Source organism: Bos indicus x Bos taurus, chromosome 22 (genome assembly GCF_003369695.1).
Source record: "Bos indicus x Bos taurus breed Angus x Brahman F1 hybrid chromosome 22, Bos_hybrid_MaternalHap_v2.0, whole genome shotgun sequence".
Lineage (NCBI taxonomy): Eukaryota > Metazoa > Chordata > Mammalia > Artiodactyla > Bovidae > Bos > Bos indicus x Bos taurus.
Window position 1 is genome coordinate 4,640,196 of NC_040097.1, and position 8,269 is coordinate 4,648,464.

Genomic DNA, 8,269 nt, shown 5'->3' on the forward strand with positions numbered 1-8,269 from the left:
CAAACTGCCAGATTTTTATCATCAACCGTCAAAAGCTCAATTTCTGCTTTGGAGGGTTCAGTCTGGTCCTGGGTGGTTCAGCCTGTGACCTTGAGTGGTCCAGCCTCTGGCCTTGGAAGTTAAGTTAGTATTAGTCACTCAGTCGTGTCTGACTCTTTGCGGGCCCATGGACTGTCACCCACCAGGCTCCTCTGTCCGTGGTATTCTCCAGGCAAGAATACTGGAGCGGATTGCCATTTCCTTCTTCAGGGGATCTTCCCGACCCAGGAACTGAACCTGGGTCCTCCGCATTGCAGGCAGATTCATTACCATTGAGCCACCAGGGAAGCCTAAGGCCTTGGAAGGTCCAGCCTAAGGGCTTCCTAAGGCCTTGGAAGGTCCAGCCCTTAACCACGGGCAGGCCAGCCCGTGAGCATTACTCAGCCTGGCCAGTCCCCTGAGTTGAGGAACTTGGAACTGGTCCCTTGGGGACTTTTGGGTGACGCCATCTGTCATCTTACTTAAGCGCAGTCTCCACTGACCACAGCCAGGAGGCTCAGGATGAGCCAGCGTCCTCACCAGTACTTCCCCGCATCCCTCCCCGACTCCAGGCCAGAGTCTGAGTCCCCAGGGCCCGGGAGCCCCCCACCCCCAGGTCCTGGTATGCATGTTACGTTTCACCACGACCCTGAAACTTCCCTCCTCGTCCTGGCCCTGGCTGAGCCTCCAAGGGTGCCTTTAAGAGTCAGTGCTGGCCTCTCCCCTTCCAGGCAGCCTTCCCTGATCTCCCAGGCTGGGTGAGTCCTCCCACTCTGCGCTCCCACGGCCCCCTCCGTGGCCACCACCACAGCGCGCACACCAAGCGACAATGTGTCTGTTGCTCTGGCTCCCTCACCAACCGGGGGGTGTCTCAGGAGCTGGATCTTGTCGGGGGCATACCTGGGTCCCCCACAGGGACTCAGAGCAGGCTCACGAGAGGGAATGAACCAGTGAGTGAATGGATGGGCAAGGAGACGAACTAAAGTCCTCTCGCCACTTTCTTGGCTGGTGCCCACTCCTCACAGCCCCAGGGCCCTGGTGTCTGGCTGATGCTCCCCCTCCGCCACACTGTGCTTTCACCCACCTGCCAGGGAAGGCCGACACCCATCCCCCCAGCCTGGGGAGGGTTTGTGAGTCTAAAAATACAGATTTTCCTATGAGGACGTGACTTGGCTGGGTTGATCATGCTGGCATCAACTCATCCCCCCAGCTTAGGGCCACAGGCAGGGGCCGGACACTCTGGGTGCCCCGGGTGGTGTGGGGAGGCTTTGGGAACCGAGGGACCAGGTTTACATCCTGCCTCACCACTCCCCAGCTGCAGGACCTTGAACAGAGCCCTTCTCTCCCAGCCTCTGTTTCCCCTTCTGCAAAATGAGGGTGAGGCTGCGCCTCTCAGCTTCACTGGAGCCTCATCACCTTTTTCACAGCCCGGGGCACACGGCAGAAGACCTACCGAGCCCAAGGCGGAAAATAAAACAGCTACAGTTTACTGAGGCTGCCCAGGAGCTGCACGTGGATGATCACATTTATTCCTCACAATAGCGGCCCATGAGGGAGGGCCTTCTATTACACCCATTCTGCAGATGGGAAGCAAGGCAGAGTGGAGTTGAGTGACTTGTCCACAGTCACGGACTGAATGCGTCACCCCACCTGGACCCAGCCCAGGCCTCCACTGCATCGCACGTGGCACTGAAGACAGAACCTGGGAGGTGCCCAGACACCCCGTCCTTTCCTCCCATTTGTCCAGAGGGCACCCCCTCCTCCCCTCCCATCAGTCTGAGATGACATCATCCGTCCAAGCCCCACCCCCTCCCGCCTCTCCTGGAATCACTTCTCCATGAAGCAGCCTCAGGGAGACTGTCCAATTGCAAACCTCTTCACCTTGTTTTCCAACAGCTTGAAACCCTGCAAAAGCTCTTGGGGGTAAAGTCCCACCTGTTTTCCTTCATCCGTGACCCCTGAGGACTCCACAGTGGGCAGAGGCCCCAGGCGCTCCCTGCACAGTGCTCACAGCACCCTAGTTGCCAGGTTATTTGGTGAGTGTCTGTAGACACCCGAGGGCAGGTCCACATGTTTGTTCACTGCTGCTGCCCCAGGGCTAGACCCCCAGCGGGTGCTCCTACAACCCTAAGGCAGCAAGGAATGGTCCCTGGGCTGGCCTTGTGTCCAGCTGAACACGGACTTAGTGGGGTGCCCAGGCCTGGCGAGGGTGGGCTACAGAGACTTTGAGTAGCTGCTGGGGAGGGAGACCCCAGCACTGGCCCAGCATCCAGAGGAAGCTATTTCTAGCTCCAGGAAACAGGAAGTGAGTCATGGCCTGAGAAGGCTGGCCGGACGCTCAGCACCTCAGGCGCAATTGATGAGCGCCTGGACGGAAGGGCCAGCCGCACCTCGGGAAGCAGGAAGGAGGCCTGGAGGAAGGGGATAGGAGGGGAGACCCTCTCCCCAGTGAAACAGGAGGCCCTGTGGGGCCCCAGAGGAAGCCGGTGAGCTCCACACGGATGGAGCCACCAGCCCATTGCCCCTCCGCACCTGGGGTTGGTCAGCGGGGCAGGAGAGGCCACCTGCCCAAACCTTCCAACCCAACTGACTCTCATCCGGGGCCCGCCCCAGGGGGACCCATACTCATCTCATCTGCTCCCCTCAGGAGCACGGGCAATCCCTCGCCCCGTTTCACAGAAGGCCAAAGACAGGCGGGGGCTTGCCAAGGCCAAGTCCACAGAGAGGACCACAGGGGACTCGAACCCCGCCCAGTGTGACCAGGTAGAGCGCTCACAGAGGACAGGAGGCTACCACCACGAACATCTGGGCAGGTGTCTGAGGCCCCCTGGCTGGGCTCTAGACCCCATTCAGTCTCTATCTGAAAATAGTAAAACCAAACAAGTAACCCCACCACCGCCCCAGGCCCCAACTTCCCTGTCTTCACTCAAGAGGCTTGGCTGGTCAGGCCAGAGTCAAAGTCTGGGGTCTGAGGCTGGGACGGTCCCCCCTGAGCTGAGACTCCCCGGGCAAGCGACCAGGGAAACCCCCTTCCTCCTGGTATCACAGCCTGGGGCCCCAATATGGTTTTGGTCGGGTGGGGGGGCACCACCCTGTGAACCTCCATCCGGGACAAAGGATGATGCCAGCGGGCTGCCGTCAATCGGTGGGGGGGGAGGTCCGCAGGAGAACTTTCACTTCCTCAACTAGACCCATGTCATCCCATCCCTGCCCCTCCGTTCTCACTTCCCCCTCCATGCCACGGCAGGGGTGGGCATTCCCCTGCCCCTACAGGAATGGAGGGCTGTAACATCCCGAGCTGCACTCCAGGACCTGGGCTTGGACGTGCCATGCAGCTAACGATGGGCACCCTGAGGGCCCGCCACCGAGGGTGTGCACCGCGGGTTACAGGGTTGGGGAGAGGCAGAATCAGGCAGGGTGAACCCTTGATGTTTTGCTGGGTGCCTGCATGCGTGCCAAGTCGCTTCAGTCGTGTCCAACTCTTTGCGATCCCATGGACTGTAGCCCGCCAGGCTCCTCTGTCCATGGTATTGTCCAGGCAAGAATACTGGAGTGCCATGCCCTTCTCCAGGGGGATCTTCCCGACCGAGGGATCGAACCCTGGTCTTTTACATTTCCTGCACTGGCAGGCAAGAACTTCACCACTAGCGCCCTCTGTACCGGAGTGCTTTGCTGGGTGGGAGGAGAGAATTTGAAGTTTTTCTTTCGAGTCTCAATTTTCTAAGTTTCATCAGAGAAACTTGTGTATTATTTGTGTTAAAGGCAACAGAAGACAAAAGCCACGGGTTGGGAGGATGTGGGTTATGGTGGGTATTTGTTGAGAATCAGAGGCCAAAAGCGCAGCTGCACCTACAAAGAGAGGGAGGGTGGGGCCCAGAGCCTGGGGACGGGGCAGTCCGAGGCGAGACCACCTCGGCCCAGCCCAGGCCCTGTCGCCGCCCCACAGCCCCGAGGGAGAGACTCAACTCCACCGTGGCGGGGTACCAGACGCTCAGAACAGCTGGCCACCTGTCGGGGGTCACCCACCCGAGAAGGGCTAACAGTGCCGCCCACCCCAGACCCTCCTCTCAGACACAACGTTCAGGGCTGGACTCACCTGGCTGGTCCGCAGGTCCCCTCGGAAAGGTAGCACTGGTGGAACGCCAGCTCTGAAGCTCCCAACAAGCCACCACCCTGCTCGGTGCCTCAGTTTCTCCCGGGTACCCGGGGCGGAGTCAGCAAACGCTGCGCACGCACGCGTGGGCACGTACACGTGGGCCCGGACGCACCGCCTCTGCTATTTGACGGACATGAAGGAACCCAGCGCCACGCGCATGCGTAAGGCATCCTCCGGGGTCGGGGGCGGGTTGCCCAGTATCTGTGCGTGACAGCCAGAGGTCCCCCCGCCCCCCATTTTATTATCCAGCCCTGTCCCTCTGTCCTTACTGAACCTCAAGGCCTCCGGACCTCAAGGCTTGATGAGAGGCAGGGGCCCTGCTCCTCTGGACCCGCACGTGCCCACCCAGCGCTGACCCCACGTGATAGAGGAGAGACCGAGAGGTTGAGTGAGGAGCCTCAGAAAAGGCTCGTAAATGCTATAATCAGCGTTATTTGCTGCAGGTTTGCGTTTGCAGGACCCTCGGCCCCTGGCGGAGCCGGGAGAAGGAGAGGTGGGCGTGCGGAGGAACCGGTCGCATTACTTGGTAGCTGAGTGGATCCATGTGAGTTACAGGTTTGGGGCTCCGCTTTCCCCTCCATGCCCCGGACCCTCCCATCCAAGAGACCAGACCGCCTAGGCACCAAGCCCAGCTGCCCGCCTGCTAAGTTGGTTAAAGCACCTGCAGGATGCCTCCTGGGCCCGGCGCTGGGGCCGTTCAAGTTGGTTTTGCCGGGTAGGGCTGTCATCCCCGTTTTACAGAGGAGGAAGCTGAGGCTCAGGGAGAACTCACTGCCGAGATTGACGGCCAGGGTCGTCGGAGTCCAGCCCTTGTGCACTCCATCCATTCCCACTTCTGTGCCTGCAGCCACCCCCACCGCCCCACCGCGACCCCGCCCGACTCGCCCTTTGCCTTCTCCACCGCAGATCAAGGGGCCTGAGTGGACAGTGAGGACCACAGTGTAGGCACCGGGTCCCCCTTCCCATGCTCTACGCGACTGCTGTCCCCTGAGTGCTGAGCAGAGGAGAGAGCTGTAAACCAAGAGGCCCAGCCCGCAGTGGAAGATGAAGTGCTGATGAATGAGAGCAGGAAGGTGCTGACTCCAGTTTGTTTAGCCTGGGTGGGGGAGGTCAGGGAGGGCTTCCTGGAGGAGGCACCGGGGCTACCAACAGGGGCCGGGGCTGAGGTGGGGGGGCGGCACAGCCAGTGCAAAGACCCAGGGGCAAGAAGGAGCCCTTCCTTCCTCCTTGCCCCGCCACGCAGCTCTCTCCTTCCTGACCGCCGCCCCCCGCCCACGCCCATCCTCTCCAGCCGGCTCCTCCAAAGACCGGAAGTTGAGGTGGGAATCCAACCCCGCAGATGAGGAGAAACTGCTCCAAAGGAAAAAAAAAAGAAAAAAAAAACAAACACCAAAACCCTTACACACATTAATTCCATTGTTTCCACTCCCAGATCCTGCCTGAAAAACAAAAATAAAATCAAAATCAAACCCCAGCTGGGAGGCTTTCTCTGGTAAAGCCTTCAAGTTAGGGGGTTGAGTGAAGGAGGCACCACCCCCGTCCCCTGCAAACAGAGACCCCCGTGCCCCTTGGACCTGCGCCTCCACCAGCCCCTCAGTGGGGTGAGCACCGTGGGGGCCGGTTGCCTTCCCTGGCCAGTTCACTCAGACCCTTTCACACTGTAAAACTGAGGGGCTGGGCACACAGCGGATCCAGATTGGAACCTGGATCTTTGTGACCCCCAGAACGCACTAGCTTGCCTCCAGTCCAGGGCACTGGGAGCAGGTAAGGAAGAGTAAGTGTTGGCAGGGGTTGCCTCCTGCGCATCCGGCTGGCTCTGCTCACACGTCCAGCGACGGGGAGCTCGCTCCTCACATTCAGCCATCTTCGCCTGTTTGCGTCGTCAAGAGCTGTCTGTCCACTCCTGCCGCACCCCGGGCCTGGCTCCTAATCTCTGATAGCGACACACCGGGGAGGGTCTGTCGGGACCAGGACTGGAACAGCAGCCTGGTGGGACACTTTTCGGAAATAGGAACAAGAAGTGGGAGGCCACAGGAGGAGAGTTAAGTCTGGCCCCTCCTGGCACTGTGGTTCCTTGGGGGAGTCCCCTGGAGCCTCCCTCCATCCCAGGCCTCTCACGACCCCCTGGGCAGTGTCCCCCGTCCTGTGCCAGGCCCAGAGGGCACGTCTTGTCTCCCTAGGGGCCTCTGAGGTGGGCGTGATTAGGCCCATTCTACGGATGGGGGTCAATGAAGCGCCAAGGCCGGCCAGGCCGGACCCCATGCAGGGGCCCCCTTCCCACTTCCCTTCAGGGCTGACCTCGGCGGCCCCTGGCCGGGCTTTTCCCAGAGCTGAGGCCGGAAGCGCAGGTCCCGAGTGTTTGTTCAGGCCAGGCCGGGCTCCGGGCAGGCGAGGAGGAAACGGCCGCAAGATGTTTGTCCAATTGGGGGGGTGGGGGGGGTCAGGATCCACAGCCAGGAGTTGGGAAGGAAGTGCCAGAAGAGAAGTCAGCTGGAGTCAGCAGGCCTGGGGCCTCGCCTGCCTCTCCTGGGGGGGCAGGGCTGCACACAGTAGGCACCTGCTGGATAAGGAAGCCAGGGCCCCACCCCCACCCCTCCTCTCCTGCACCCCCCCAGCTCCGTCCTTTGGGAAAACCTCCTGGTCCCGCACCCTGGAACAAAGAGTCTGGCTGCTGCTCCCCGCCCACCATGCCACCCAGGTCCAGCCACCAGCTTCCAGCCTGGACTGGGCAGTAGCCGCCTCACTGGTCTCAGCCGTCCCCCACCACTCTCCTCCCCCCCCTTCTCCCCCCCCCCCCCAGTCTATTCCCCTCCTGCCTCGGCGCCAGAGGGATCCTTATTAATATGCAAATCAGATCTTGTCTCTTCTCGCTCAACACTCAGCCAGGCCCCAACCTCCCCAAGAGCAAAAGCCATCTGTCAGGGGCTGAATTGTGTCCCCAGATTCACATCCTCAAGTCCCAACCCCAGCACCTCGGAATGTGACTGGATTTGGAGACAGGGCCTTTCAAGGGGGTGATTAAGTCGAGGTCATATGGGTGGGCCCCAGGCCAACGGGACCAGTGTCCTTATAAGAAGAGATTAGGACACACACAAGTCTCCGCACAGACCATGTGTGGCCAGAGCGATAAGGGGGCCATCTGCAGGCCAAGGAGAGAGACGTCAGGGGAAAGCAAACCCGCTGACGCCTTGACCTTGACTTCTGGCCTCCAGTGAGCCTGATGGGGCTCTTTGTGATCCCATGGGCTGTAGCCCGCCAGGCTCCTCTGCCCATGGGTTTTCCCAGGCAAGGATACTGGAGTGGGTAAGCCATTCCCTTCTCCACGGGATCCTCCTGACCCAGGGGTCCAGTCCAGGTCTCCCACATTGCAGGCAGATGGTTTACTGTGTGAGCCATCAGGGAAACCCTCTGGCCTCCAGAACTGCAGGAAAAGAAATTTCTGTTGTCATGCGGCGGTACTCTGTCTCTGCCACAGAAGCCAACCAAGGTGCCTTCTCCCCTGGTGCCCTGGCCGGTCCTGGCCCCTCCCGCTGTCCCCACGCTCTCTCTTCAGTCCACCTGGCATGCTCTAACCCCCCGGCCTTGGCCCTTGCTGTTCCCTCTGCCTCTTACGCCCTTTCCCCGGGGCTGCTGCCTTCTCATCGCTCGAATGTCTGCTCCCATGGCCCCCTTCACAGGAGCGCTCCCGGCTCATCGGGGCTGTCAACCACCTCTCCTGACGGACTGGCACCTCCACCAGGGCAGCGGGTGGTGCTCCGTGCCAGAGTGGCCCACATACAGCACATGTGCAACGAAGACCTGCTGAACGCTGGGAGGCAGGCCCCTCCTAGCCCCACTTCCCCATCTTCCAAAACTCAGAGCACAAGGGGCTTGGGAGGCAGGACCCGGCCTCCAGGAGCTGCCCAGGTTCAGGAGGTGGCCCCGCAGCACGGCCTGCCTGCCTGCCATGCATGGGCTTGCTGCCTGCCTCCCACATCCTGGGCTTCTAGACAGCACCTGTGTTCATTCCCCTCTTTCCTCATTTGTTTTTCAATGACTCTTCCGGAGGCTCTGCTGTAGGTCGAACGCGGTCCCCCCCACTGAAATTCATCTGTT

The 8,269-nt window shown here is 60.7% G+C and overlaps 1 long non-coding RNA gene across 1 annotated transcript; it reads right to left on the bottom strand.

Moving 5' to 3' along the window:
* Positions 1-295: 295 nt before the first annotated feature.
* LOC113880813 lies at positions 296-6,806 on the bottom strand. Its single transcript, XR_003507837.1, has 3 exons — positions 6,473-6,806; positions 4,115-6,107; positions 296-3,867 (listed from the first exon to the last, which is right to left on the bottom strand). It is a non-coding gene; the product is annotated as an uncharacterized LOC113880813 (long non-coding RNA).
* Positions 6,807-8,269: the final 1,463 nt, after the last annotated feature.